Here is a 12,548-nt window from a genome sequence, read left to right on the forward strand (position 1 = left end):
GCAAAGTTCCGTGAGGATTTCCGTGCAAAACGCCCGACATTCCATGCAAAATCCCATGCAAAATTCCGAGCGAAATTCCGCGCTAAATTTCGAGCGAAATTCCATGCGAAATTCCGAGAGAAATTCCACGCGAAATTTTGTGCGACATTCCGTGCGAAATTCTGTGCGACATTTCGTGCGAAATGCCGGGCGAAATTTCGTGCGAGATTCTATGCAAAATTCCGTGAAAAATGAAATTCCGTGCGAAATTTTAAGCGAAATTCCGTGCGATATTTTGTGCTACATTCCGCGTGAAATTCCAGGCGAAATCCTGTGCAAAATTCTGTGTGAAATTCCGTGCGAAATTGCGGGCGGAATACTGGGTGAAACGCCGTACGAAGTTTCGCGAGAAATACAGCGCGAAGTTCCGTCCGAAATTCCGTGTGCAATTCCGTGCGACATTTCGCGTGAAATTCGGTGTGAAATTTCATGCGCAATTCCGTGCAAGATTCCGTGCAAAATTTCGCTAGAAATCCCTTGCAAAACTCCATACGAAATTCCGTGCGGAATTCGGAGCGAAATTCTATGCGATATTCCGTGCGAAATTTCATGCGAAGCTCCGTGCGAAATTCCGTGCAAAATACCGCGCGAAATTTCGCCCGACATTCCGTGCGAAATCCCATGCAAAATTCCACGTGAAATTCCGTGCGAAATTCCGCGCGATATTTCGTGCTACAATCCGCGTGAAATTCTGGGCGAAATTCCTTGCGAGATCCTGTGCGAAATTCCACGCTAAATTCCGTGCGAAATTGCGGGCAAAATACTGGGTGAAACTCCGTGCGAAGCTTCGCGAGAAATTCAGCGCGAGGTTCCGTGAGAAATACCGTGTGCAATTCCGTGCGAAATTCCGTGAGAAAGTTTATGCGCAATTCCATGCGAAATTCCGCGCAAAATTCCGCTCGAAATCCCGTGCAAAGTTCCATGCGAAATTCCGTGAGAAATTCGGAGATATTTTGCGCTAAATTCGATGTAAATTTCCGTGCGAAATTCCGTGCAAAATTCCATGCGAAGTTCCGTGCGAAATTCCGTGTAAAATGCTGCGCGAAATTTCGCCCAATATTCCGTGCAAAATCCCATGCGAAATTCCGCGCAAAATTCCGAGCGAAATTCCGTGCAAAATTCCACGCGAAATTCCGTGCGAAATTTCGAGCGAAATTCCGTGCAAAATCACGGGCGAAATACTGGGTGAAACTCCGTGCGAAGTTTCGTAAGGAATTCAGTGCGAAGTTCCGTGCAAAATTTCGTGCGAATTTCCGCGCGAAGTTTCGTGCGAAATTCCGTGCAAAACACCGCGTGAAATTTCGCCCGACATTCCATGCGAAATCCCATGCGAAATTCCGTGTGAAATTTTGAACGATATTCCGTGCAAAATTCAGTGCAAAGTTTTGCGCGAAATTCCTTGCGATATTCTGGGCAAAATTCCATTCGAAGCTCCGTGCGAAATTTCGTGCAAGATTCCATGCGAATTTCCGCGTGAAATTTCGTTGGAAATATCGAGCGAATTTCGACGTGAAATTTCGAGCGAATTTCCGCTCAAAATTCCGTGTGAAATTCCATGCGGAATTCCGTGTGAAATACCGCGTGAACTTTCACGCGAAATTCCGTGTGAAATTCCATGCGAGATTCTGTGCGAAATTCCGTGACGAAATTCCGACAAACTTCCACGCAAAAATCCGAGCAGAATTCCGCTCAAAATTCCTTGCGGGATACAACGCAAAATGTTGTACGAAACTCCACGCGAAATTCCATGCGAAATTCCGCATGAAACTCCGTGCGAAAGTGTAAACTCACCCCACTCCGACTGAGAGTTCTCAGATGGAGGAATTTCTCCCGACACCGATACATGCTCTCTCGAACCGCTCCGAGCTTTATCGTGATCTACTTAGATACTACCCGGCGGAGAAACTACCCTACTGTGACTCAGAGTTTCCAGGCAACGGAATTTCTCTCGATACCGATATCTGTTTCGTGAGCCAATTGGCTCCCAGGCAATTAGAATCTACCCAACTGTGAATACCTCGGTGGTGGATTTATCTCGATATCGATGCTTGTTTTCGTACGCCATTTAGCTCCCCGCTTCGTTCCGATCTACTCGATCTAGTCACCGGCAGTGGGCCTAGTTTACTCAACGGACCAATCAGTAGGTCTGCCCAGCCAGCGTAACTTCCGGTGCACTGGGGCCCGACGACCCACTGCTAGCTGTTCGATGCGATCTGCTTGAACTAGTTCCCGGTGGAGGGATCTAGCATACTCAAGAGCCCTCTCAGGGACTCGGTCGAGTTCACTCCAGTGATTCTAGTGGATCTGAACCCGGTGCTGCGTCGCGTACTACTCAGCTGGTCCCCGGCGGTGGATCTAGTCTACTCCGCGGAGAGTTCCCATGCGGTGGAATTCTTTCTGAACCCAACGCGGATCCCGTCAGTTATTCAGGTTTCTACAGAGACTATTGCCTCTACCGTCTACCGAACTTGACTCCCGTGGGAAGTTCCAGTGTTAATACTCCGTTGTACATTATGTTTTAAAGCGTTGGGTCGAGTATGAAGCCCTAAGGTACTCCCGCCATAACTCTAATCGACCTCCGCCCCATGTTCGTTTCGTACTCGATTTCGAAAGTAACTTTTCAGAACCTTGTACAACTATAGTCCGGAACCCGCATTCTGTGCAGCGCTATGGAGATCACCACCCAGTTGGCGCCGTTGAACGCGTTCTTTGCATCGATCTGCACGGCGAAGTAGCGTTGCTTTCGCCGAACTCGCGATGACTGTGCGGAAAGATTTTAGAGAACGCAGCTGCAAATCCCTTGCCAGATCATCAGTTTCTGGGTGAATTTATCGACTTGGCGAATTTTTGGGACAGATCGCCCCATGGTGTGGCGATTTTGTCTTAAAATCTGCTTATAATCCAGCTTGAAATAGATGTCATCACTTACGAGGAGACATCCTCGGCAATCCATCAAAACCCGGTCGCAGCTCTTCGGGGAGCGTATTCTGGCTACTAGATTCTGCTTCACCCTGTTCTGATCGGTTGCTCAGACGGTACTACAATTGGTACCGTATCTACTCTTCGATAATAGTCTTGGGTTTCCTGTGACCGGTTTTAACACTTTCGAGTTGCCGATCCAAAGTTCACGGAACTGATTGAGAAAATCTCACACGCTTGTAATGGAAATTTTAAACTTATTCGTGATATTTCGAATTTTTGTAATAACGCGAAATCAGAAGATCTATCATAAGGATGCAATCTTCTTTAGAGTAGATTACAAGTTCATGAGCGTCCATCATTTTACATCCAAAAACATGCAGCAATCCTGTACCATTGAAGAACAATATATACAATTATGGTCCCATATTCCATCCTTGAGTGACTCCAGTTTTGTTCATAACTGAAGGTTATGCTGCCATACGGCTACTCAAATGAGTTCTCAGTAGATATGTAGAATTTTGGTTAAGTTTATCTGAGGCAGTGATACTATAGGTATATTTTTCAAACGTCTTCACATTTAACCCATTCATGCCCATGTTGTTTGTGAACAACGTTTTTAAACAGCTATAACTATTGATTTAGGCAAAATTTGCTCACAAATACAAGTAAGGCCTTTCATTTGAGTATTAATAGTTTCAAGGACCAGCTCTAGAACTGAAGTTATTGCAATTAGTCTGATTGGATTCGGATGGAGCAGTGCTGCCAGGAACAGCTTACGTTGACGACGGAAAATGAATTTTTCATATAACTTCGTTATGTTGCAATATTATTGAAAATTGATAAAACTTATCAATTTAGACTGTCTTTGGCTACATTTTGCACGCAATTTGACTATTGTAAATATTCTAGGAGAATTGTATTGAGCATTGGTAGGTAAAAATTGAGCAGCTTCTAGCACTGCGAGGAAAACACCTATCTTTATGAAAAAAGGCTTTTCGTGTTTCTTGCACGAAAAAAAAGTTGGGCATAAAAGGGTTAATAAAAAATTTTCTTCATTCCTCTTCAACGACCAGGATTCGGAATCGGTTGTTGATTTTTAACTTTCCAAAAACAAAAATTGGTCTCAAAATGAAAAAAATGTCTTCACAATATTTCAAATGCCTTCAAAACGAAGACATGTTTTCATATCTGGCATCGCTGAGCGGAAGTTTGATTGGGCCGACGACCGTCTTCAAATTGAAAATCACTGCATTTCACTCACTATATCTAACCGAACGATCTCAGCGTCCATATTGGTGTCGGTATTTTCAAGAAACCTTTTAGGTAAACTTAAGAGAACAACTAGCATCAGTCCACGAACATATTAAATAAACTACATTCAACTTGTCATAGCCTCATAAGTGTTCCATGGGTCTACAACGTGGAAACCTTCAACAATGCTACCCTCGAATCGATTCGATGTATGCCGGAATCGAAGAAAATAGAGCAGTTCATTGCCGAATGGATTCCGGAAATGTTGTGCTTCCGGACATAGAAGTAATATGTAAACGAATCTGCGCGTTAGAACCACGGAAAAAGCGTCAAATGGCTTGATGAATTGCTTAAGTCGCTTTAGGAAAAAACGGGGCTTGATACTTAATATTAGGTACTGGATTAACACTGTAGTTATCGGAATCATTGTCCATGATGATTTTGAGGCAAAATCATATCCATATGCGTGAGAATAACTAGAGACTTTCCTCAAGGAGGAATGTTGTCACCACTTTGGTGGTCTCTTGGAATGAACGGACTCTTTAACGAACAGGACGGTCTTGGATTCGATTCGGGCTACGCAGACGACATTGTCATCGCTGTTAGGGACAAGGATGAATCTACGATTCCGGACCATGCTCAAACTATACATACACCTCACATCGATAAGCAGCGTTCTGGCAATTCTACGACTTCGAAGTTGTGAGTCCGACCTTAAACCTTAAGTCAAGCAACTTGCAGTTCCATGTTCCAAGTTTACAATTGTAGTCCTTTGCAAGTCGTGAGAGCTTTGTATGCTAATTATTTCGACTCGGCTTTGTTTGCTCGTAATTATTATTTTTATGCGCGAGTTGTAATGCCTGTAGCAACTCCCTGTCTCCTCGAAGGATCACTGTGTGGAGAGTCTTGTTGTCCCTGCGACATGTATGCGGTAGCAATTGACGCGCTTTCCATCAGTCGAAGATATGAAACTGGGAATACATCATACATACAAATACCGAAACTCCATCTATTTGAGGCAATCTGACATACAGCTTAATTAGATATAGCTCTTGTCAAACATTGCCAACCAAATACGCAGACATCACTAAACGATCCGAAAACACCAATCAATCGCTCATTGGGGCTCGATCCGGAACAGTGTCAATATCTGACATTTTCGTATCTCGCAGCGGTAACGTAAACCAGTTTCCAGTTAGCGAATGTTTATTAATATTTGCACGTCCCACTTCTTCGGGCATAGATGATACCGGGCAAACCGAACGCCGGTGTAAAATATTATCTCCCGTGGTCGTTCATCAACCAGTCCCACCTTTACCTAGAAGCAAACCGAACCGGCTTTGACACAAAGCTGATTGAATTAAAATTACCGTATGGAGAGGAGTTCCGAGGGTGCTTTGAAAAGCCCGCACACAGCAAACCGGGTTGAACGTGCCATGTTTACTTGTTAGCCAGCGACCTTGCTGTTGTTAGGTGGGTTAGCTGGGGCGCAGGCAGGCTGTGGCTGTGTTTATTACAGCAATCAAGAATTATGTGTAAAAATGGCCAATAACAATCATAGTTATTATGGCGGCTACTGTCTTTCAGCAACACCTCATGTTATGACCATGGTAGGTTCTTCCTCAGAGGGCACACCGCGCTAGAGTTAGTTTCGTTTCACTTTGAGTGGTCGGTGCGGAAAGCACGCGAGCCGGAATTCGCTATCAATCACGACCAGGTTGACCTGTTTTCCGGGTAATCGATTGCTTGCCAGGTTCAGCACGACCTTGGCTACGATGAACTGGTGGACGACGCGGTCGGTAGTCATGGTGTCAGGAAGGAATGCCGCCTAGGGACGTTTCGATATTAAAATACATCGATACTTAGAATCGATACTGGTATCTAATGCAAGTACTGATACTTTCGATATAATCGTAGTCGTAGTATCGATACTTGAAAGTATCGCCATTCGATTCCGCACTTCTACAATAGCTTAATTCCCTGAATTAGGTAATCTACAATCTGCAATCTACAGTTAACGTTTTGCTCTGCTCCTGTGAACAGAAAAACCCGTTCGACAAATATCTTTTATTAGTCTAATTCGTTTGATGTTGGATCCAGTCGACGATTCTGTCAGACGTCGAATGTCTGAAAAGATAAACAATAAATAATTGGCTGATCAGAAAGTCTCATGGACTGTCAAATAATCGGTAATGTTCGGAATCGATTTTTTCATCAAATGCGATTGGTGCTCCAGTTATTGTAGCAACTCAAATGCAACAACCGATTCCACAATGGTTTAGCCTGAATAGGTAATTACATTTCACACGGAAATCATTTCAAAATCGTTCAGAATTCCGAATCGAATACTTCCAACTACTGGTTCCTTCGATTCTTTTCGATATCGTAAAGATTGTATCGATATCAGTAAAGTATCGTGCTTGAAGTATCGATACCAAAAAATCGAGTATCGGTAACAGAAGTATCGATTCCGTACTAGTATCGAAAATATCGCAACGTCCCTGCCGCCCAGCGTGAGATAAGACGGGCAGAAGGAGCTCCATCCGTTGGGTACGGCTTAATTAAGATAATGCGTTACGGCTTGGGAAAGACCACGAGATAGTGGAGGGGAGGGGACTGAAGAACTAGCAGACACTTGCCGTGAAGCGGTAAATATTTGGCTCCGAACGAAGGTGCGGGCAAATGGTCTGAAAAGACTGATTTAATTATTTGCTTCTTGATAATTAGATACGAGCAGGAATGTGGTAAAATGATTCGTAAACCTGGTGTCTGTCCAGGAGCTACGGTACGGATTTCGAAGCTTAGTGTGATGGGAGATGTTTTTGACTGGCAATCAGACGATCAAAAAGCAACTAAGACAGTCACATCCAGCTCCAGCAAGTCACGTTGTTGGTTTAAAATTCCTGAGCAACGTTATCACGTTGCCGAGCTCTCCTAATTCGCCTTATCGCCATATATCTCGGTAAGTTATCGATGTACAAACAAAAAAACACGTCGTCCATTGCGCACGGACTGTTCAATTACGGGAAAAGTTTCGCGCACAGACACAAACAGTCGTCTGACGGCACTGCACCAAAGTCGCGGTGTATTTCAAACGATTCGTTCAGGTGGTGCCAGCCAACGCAGACGCCGCCCTCGGGATCAGGAAGTAATAAGCTAGCTGTGTGCTCGTTTTCCACGCTTTTCACACTGCGCTGAAAAAACCCCGGGAGTCGCCTGTGGAGTATGCCACACATCGTGTCCCGGCTGGTGGAATTGTTTAGTCTGGCAGCACTGGCTGCCGCGAGGTGGTGGTGATTCCGCACATTCCTCAGCTCCCGCGACTCACGAAACCGGCGGTGGCGTCGCCATCGCCGTCGTCGTCCAAAATTTAAAACCACTTACTCCGTTAAGATGCAGACACTTTACGCATCTCACTAGAACTCTAGCGAGTCGAGATGTTTAAAAATAGATTACCAGCTCGCGCTTTTGCGCGACCGTTTGCTCCCGCTTGCGGAGTTAATTATCAACGAAAACAGTATGCTCATTCAAACAGTCCGGACCTATTAACGGAACACAAATGAAACAACGAAACCCCACAGTGGAACCACTTTCCAAATCGGTCGTCGCCTACTGATTTCGGCGTCCGCACAGTGCACCGCCATACTACAATCGCGACTGATAGCCATCGATAGTTTACTAGATTATCGCTGAATGTGGGTGTGAGTATGTTTGTGCGTGTATGTATCGCGCAATCCAACCAAGCGTTGGCGTGTTCACGTGTGCCCGGGCTCAGCCCGCGCTCAAGCATCGCTGCTCTGGCAGTTACCTGACACCTTCGTAGAAAACGGAGAAAATGTGCTTACTGCTTCGTATGTCGTCGGTTGAAACTGTCACAAAGTAACCCAATCCGGAGAAAATTGACTTTTCACGCCCGTTTTGATCGCAGCAAGCCGCCGTCAGCTAGTGCCTATCGTTTTCACTTTCTTCCGATAACGATCGGCACAAACACAAACGTTCACTTCTGTGCTAATAACATCACAACGGCGTTCGGACAATGCATGTTTTTTTCTTCTTCCACTTTTCCGAGACGATTAACACCTCAGGAGACCACCAATCACTCACAATTTGTCAAAGAAAACATCTTTCTTCTGGTACCCGGCACAAATGACAGGATCTTCCACTACCCCCGTTTGACCGAACAAAAAGTAAACACCCGAACGGCGGAAACACGAACTGCGATGGAAATGTGAACCACGCGCGAAATGCACTGTCAAAACCAAATAAACAAACAAAAACGTAATCAAACTGCGTGCACTGGAGGATCGAGCCTTCCGAAACAGAACCAACGAAAAAAATAAAACCCGCGACCGAGAAACTGCCGAAAGTAGGCGACGAAGTGCAAAGCGCGCGCAACGACGACGGCACACACTGCAAGAAGCGACGGCAGTACACTGCTGCTGATCGCGTCAACGAATCAAAATAAAATGCGCTGACTTTCGCTCGGTGCGAGTATGGGGCATTTTCTCACCGCTTTGCTGCGATGGCGAGCACCCGACGCGAGTTTAGTTGCGGCGGTGTGTGGTGTGGTTGGATGTGGGTCTGGAATGTTGCGAGGGATGGGCTCTCAGCGCGAGAGCGTGAGAGAGAGATTAAGTGAGTGAGTGAGAAGTTGTTGTGCTGCGTTACTACTATACTATAGCTTTTGTGTGCCAGCGTTGTGTGTGGGATGCATTGGTTTTCTATGGCACCCTTTGATTGGTTTTATTTTTCTTGCCGATGAATTTCGTTGCAGCAGTGGAGGCTGTGTATCAGCAGAAGCGAGTAATGCACACAGCAGTCCGGTACAAAGAAGGAAGTAAGAGAGAGGCTGAGCGGAGGGTATGTTGTTGCTTTGCTTGTTCTCTTAACGTGCGTAAGCCAAAGAAGCCCGATCGGCTGGTAAGCTTTCAGCAATGTTAAGGCTCAAGTTACCTCAAGGCTTGGTAGTATGCGTAAGAAAAATTGTGTTCAGCTTTGCCACCAGATTATCCATTTAAACCTTTGCAAAACTCTAAAAGAAGAATATCAGTCGATTTATTAGATCATCACGATTCAATTCATGCAAAATACCTGCTGGAAAAACCATCGGCTTAGCTGGATGGTGCTTTTGAAAAAGTGGCTGTGATTTTTTATCACACTGCCACGCCGAGCTGGGGTACGCAACACAACTGCGCAATGAAAAAACCACAGCCACTTTTTCAAAAGCACCATTTAGCTAAGCCGATGGTTTTTCCAGCAGGTATTTTGCATGAATTGAATCGTGATGATCTAATAAATCGACTGATATTCTTCTTTTAGAGTTTTAAAAAGGTTTAAATGGACAATCCGGTGGCAAAGCTGAACACAAATTTTCCTACGCACACTACCAAGCGTTCAATTCTAACACTTGCTTAAAAAAGGTAACTTGAACCTTAATTTAATTCCACTAGTTTTTTTTTGCATTAAGGTTCAAGTTACCTTTTTTAAGCAAGTGTTAGAATTGAACGCTTGGTAGTGTGCGTAGGAAAATTTGTGTTCAGCTTTGCCACCAGATTATCCATTTAAACCTTTGCAAAACTCTAAAAGAAGAATATCAGTCGATTTATTAGATCATCACGATTCAATTCATGCAAAATACCTGCTGGAAAAACCATCGGCTTAGCTAAATGGTGCTTTTGAAAAAGTGGCTGTGGTTTTTTCATTGCGCAGTTGTGTTGCGTACCCCAGCTCGGTGTGGCAGTGTGATAAAAAATCACAGCCACTTTTTCAAAAGCACCATCCAGCTAAGCCGATGGTTTTTCCAGCAGGTATTTTGCATGAATTGAATCGTGATGATCTAATAAATCGACTGATATTCTTCTTTTAGAGTTTTGCAAAGGTTTAAATGGATAATCTGGTGGCAAAGCTGAACACAATTTTTCTTACGCATACTACCAAGCCTTGAGGTAACTTGAGCCTTAACATTCTTTAACTCCGCTATTAGTAGTTGGATGTCATTCTAAAATCCAAAAGTAGTCGACGTGACATTATTACACCAAAAATTTCATGTAGCTCTGTTAATTTTCGATGAATTTTAATTGTTCAGCCGCCAATCGATTACCAACAATAGAACTCCGTTTGATCTTCGACTAACACTTATGGGATTTTCGATTGATGCGCACAGGTGTAGTGGAGTGCACTGGTTTTGCACTTTCTAGCAGAAGTATCAATGGAACATACCCAGTTTTCTGCACTTCTGCTAGAAAGTGCAAAAATGGTGCAGTTCCAGTGCACTCCACTACACCGCTGTCAATCAATCGAAAATCCCATTAGATTCAGAAGGATTGTTATTGGTAGTATATAGACGATTATAAAGTGATTAAGAGAAGGTTTCCATTCCATATTTTCAAAAATTTGATTTTTTTCTTTGCATTTTTTGAAAGGTCTATTGTGGTAAAACGGATTTTTGATCCGCGCATCAAAAAGGTTTCTACAGGCCATTGTTCGAAGCGGTGCTCTGGCCGCCATGACACGCTCTCGGCTCGAGACGCGGTCTCAGGTAGAAGCCTTTTCAAGGAATAATGCACGTTTCCGGAATGCTTCGCGTTGCACTGTCCATGTCTGTACACAGGTTTCGAGAACGTATTTCACGGCTTGATCTGTGTATCGTAGACTAATCGTCAGTCAACCACAGAAAACGGTGGAAAACGAAAAATTTTGGTCAAAATTGTTAGTCACATTTTAGTCCGCCATATTGGAATTGTCATTTTTTTATTTTGATATATATTATTTCAAATTCTTGTTTATAAATCACAAAACCTTATTCTCGATTTTGGCTGAAATACCACATATTTTTGAGTGCCATATTGGATCGGCCATTTTGAATTTTGAAAAGCTGACTTCATGTTCAAAATCCATAATTCCATGTAATTGTTACAAAATATTAACATGCTACCACGCATAATTCATCGAAAGTGTTCTCAAAACTTTAAACGCGTTTATCTCAAAACATGATTTTTCAAAACTGCGTGCAATCTGATTTGAAAATGGTTCAATTTAAAGATTTCATCTTTTGACCTCTCGAAAGAAAACCTTACGAGCTTGCTACAAATTCTTAAGAATTTTTCGGTGTAATCGAACGAGGAAAACTGATTGAAATGGTGAATGAAGTGAAAGCAATGATGTGAAAAAAGCCCCCAGAGGCGATATTCAAACCCGCAACCTTCGAGACTCCGGTCCGATGCACAAACCCTTATGCTATCCCTGGGATATTATCATTGGTTTGCAGGCCGGGTACTATCACCGTCGCTATCATATGCTCTTTCTGGGACGTCATCATATCCCACTTGAGCGTTTATACATGTTACGGATCGAGAAAGTTTAGTAATTTTCATCATTTTCTCTAACCAAGATTGCAAATTTTTGGTGCACAAACTTTTCATAATAAGGTTGCGAATGCAAGGAAGTAATTTTTACTTGTATTTTAATTTAATCAACAGAGGTATGAGTTAGACAAACTTACGCTTTTATCTGTAATCAAATTGAATCCGTTACCTGAAAATATAAGAGAGAAAAAGAAGATTACTGACGGAAAACACTAAACATGCCTCTATTCGCAAGATTTTTCCCAACAGATGGCTTTCGAAGAAAAGCCATACGACAGAAAACACTTTCCTGCCCTTCTTTATCGATAATAGTGGGAATGACTTTCACCTATTTTAGCGTTGAATCATCAAATGGTAGCCATTTAATTCCCTCTATTATCGATAAAGAAGAGCAAGAAAGTGTTGTCTGTCGTATGTCTTTTCAACTCAGTTTTGCCCGGGTAAGGTCAGATGAAAAAGCGTAGGTCAATACTAAAACAAATTGATTGTTCTGCTTTATCGACAAGATTATTATTTTGCTTAAGCTTACTTATTTTCCACGTTTGTCCGAAAATCGACATAATCACTGCTTTTGAGCATCCCTAGGGAGTAAGTTAGTTTATTCGTTTTTTATTATTTTAAACACATAATTTTTAGGACTATTATGGAAAGATCAATGAGCAGCAGAAATCGGAGTAACAGCAAAATAGAAGGCAGCAAAAAAGTAATAAAGAGAAGAAAAATAGGAAAGCATAATGCAAGAAGTAAATTAATTAGTTATAGGAGAGTTGCTTCGAATTCCTCTCATTAGAATCCGACAGTAACTTAGTAACAGGACTAAGCTACTGCCGGATTGACGCTAGCTCCAAAAACGAAAACACTATTTGTGCTTCTGGGCAAACCCATAGCACTGCGTGATGTCTCGCAAGAAAAGGTGATGGAACATGAAGATGAGAGGAATTCGAAACGCCTTTTACATAAATAATTTAGTCG

The 12,548-nt window shown here is 43.1% G+C and overlaps 1 protein-coding gene across 7 annotated transcripts in view; it reads right to left on the minus strand.

Annotated features, from left to right (window-relative positions):
- LOC131677221 (tensin-1) overlaps positions 1–12,548 on the minus strand; it is a 659,813-nt gene that overhangs the window by 413,394 nt on the left and 233,871 nt on the right. Inside the window, exon 1 of one of the 7 annotated variants that reach the window (XM_058956926.1) lies at positions 8,058–8,663. The exons of 5 other annotated variants lie outside the window; for them this stretch is intronic. The gene's annotated coding sequence lies outside the window, so the exon portion shown is untranslated. Of the gene's footprint in view, positions 1–8,020; positions 8,664–12,548 lie in introns of those variants that run through there. One more of the 7 variants, XM_058956927.1, reaches the window with a different exon arrangement.

This window comes from Topomyia yanbarensis, chromosome 1 (assembly GCF_030247195.1).
Source record: "Topomyia yanbarensis strain Yona2022 chromosome 1, ASM3024719v1, whole genome shotgun sequence".
NCBI classification, from domain to species: domain Eukaryota; kingdom Metazoa; phylum Arthropoda; class Insecta; order Diptera; family Culicidae; genus Topomyia; species Topomyia yanbarensis.